The 2,009-nt window shown below is 49.7% G+C and overlaps 1 long non-coding RNA gene across 1 annotated transcript; it reads right to left on the bottom strand.

The window, feature by feature from the left end:
• Nucleotides 1–275: 275 nt before the first annotated feature.
• LOC107182755 lies at nucleotides 276–2,009 on the bottom strand. The gene is made up of 2 exons (XR_001513484.1): nucleotides 1,823–2,009; nucleotides 276–305 (listed from the first exon to the last, which is right to left on the bottom strand). It is a non-coding gene; the product is annotated as an uncharacterized LOC107182755 (long non-coding RNA).

Below are 2,009 nucleotides of genomic sequence, written 5' to 3'. Positions count from 1 at the left end.
AGGGAAGTATGATTTTACTACCACTTCTGCCACTAAATGTTCTCCCTTAAATTATTTTATTTCCTTGGACCTAAATAGTAAAGAAGCTAGACTACATGTTCATTTTTTCAAAAATTCCTCCAAAATGCTCCATCTCTAAATTACACAAGCTTTACATAGTATATACAAAATACAGAAAATTTTAAAATAAAAGTTGTTCCTACCTGCTGTACTTCGGGTTGAATTTTCATTTAGGTTTCTCTTCATTTCTGTCAATATCCAAGTCAATACCTTTGTCTTTAGCACATGAAGTTATTGGACTAAACCTTCAAAGGAAGAGACTTATAACTTATACCGTGTCAACAACAAAATCAAATTCTTAGCCTAGTAATTACTGAAATCAACGTTTAAAAACTTTGGTTTCAAACCTGATCCTGTTAACGCTTTGTGGAGTCTTTCATCTCTGACTCAGAATGAACGACGGGAACCGTTTTCTCGGCTCTCTTCCAAATCAGCGAGGACCAGGGTGACTATAACCTCGCCTCCAAGGTGAGGCCACGTCACACAAGCCTCTGTAAGGAACTCTAGAACTCATGACGCACAGAGAGGATAATTCCGAACCAGGTCTGACAGAGCAGAACGGGCCACGGCACTGGCCAGCTCTGTCCCCGGAAGGCCGGGAGCAGCACCGGCCACGGCACTGGAAGGGCGGGAAGGGACAGGACTCTGCACAGCACACCATGGGGTCCCCTCCCCGTCCTGAGCCCGAGGCCTCTGGGCTACGTAACCACAAAGACTGCGGCCTCACTTAATACCCAGAATAACCGAGAAGATGTTTCCACTCATCATTTCCAGAATTTCAACAAGACAAACACATTTCTCTGCTTGCTTTCTTTTACAACAGAATTTCCGCTATAATATTTTTCCATATGTAGCCTCCCTAATACATTTCAACCCCAACCGAATTCAACAAACACTTCGCTATCATGTGAAAAAGCAAGATGCCAACTTTCATGACCCAGTGAGGCAGACAGACAGGAACGCAACTACGTCATGGCGAATCGTTCTGAGGCAAATGTTAATTTCCAAACACAGCCGAAAACGGTTGGGCTCAGTAGATAGAGCGTCCCTCCGCTTTGTTTCCTAACCCAGGTTCGATTCCGGTTGCGGGCACATCCCCAGTGGGAGCTATGTAGGAGGCAGCTGATCGATGTCTCTCTCTCTCTCCCTTCCTCTCTGTAAAAAATCAATAAAATATATTTTTTTAAAAAATTCCAAACACAGACATGAAACCGGGGAACCAAAAGGGCGGGGACTGCCTCCGCTTTGTTTCCTAACTTGGACGTGAAGCCGGATCCCAGAAACGTATTCCTGATGCCAATCTAGGAACCCAATCGGCGGTTATGAGGCTTTTCCTCAGCCCAGAAATACCAACGCCACGCACACCCGAACCCGCAGGGTGGTGGGACAAGGGCTATGACGGTTCCGAGTTTCACGCAAACAGAATAAACCTGCAACATCCGCCCCCAGGACCACTGACCCTGGGCCAGGGCCCCAGCTTCCAACCAGCATTAATGTGGCCGGCGAAGAGGACAAGCAGAAAGTTTGCTCACTCTACAAACCCGAGCGCGCACCCACACACACACCGCACCCCCAAAGCCCACTGCCTCAGGGCGAGGCCAGGAGGCCTAGTTTGACCCCTCATAGGAGAGGCGTTCCAGTCAGGGCTCATGCTCTCTTCCAACATCCCCTCCTCACGCAGGAAATGGGGTAGTTTGGTAACTAGCGACAATACGGTCTTTCCCTTCTTGGCTCTCCAACCCGCACCAAACGCAACTTTTACCCGCAGGTTTCGCCGCCTCAGCCCACGGTCGCCTCAGTCAACGGTCGGCGCGGAGACTGCCCAGTCCACGACCCCGGACCTCCTAAAATGCGCGGGAAGTCGAGCCGTGCGCAGGCGCAGGCGCAGGCGTGCAGGAACCTGCGCAGGCGCACCTCAGACCCCCCGCTGCCAAGCCTGCCTCAAGTCT

The sequence above is a fragment of the Myotis davidii genome, unplaced genomic scaffold, assembly GCF_000327345.1.
Source record: "Myotis davidii unplaced genomic scaffold, ASM32734v1 scaffold638, whole genome shotgun sequence".
NCBI classification, from domain to species: domain Eukaryota; kingdom Metazoa; phylum Chordata; class Mammalia; order Chiroptera; family Vespertilionidae; genus Myotis; species Myotis davidii.
This window is presented reverse-complemented; position numbering and strand designations above follow the sequence as displayed.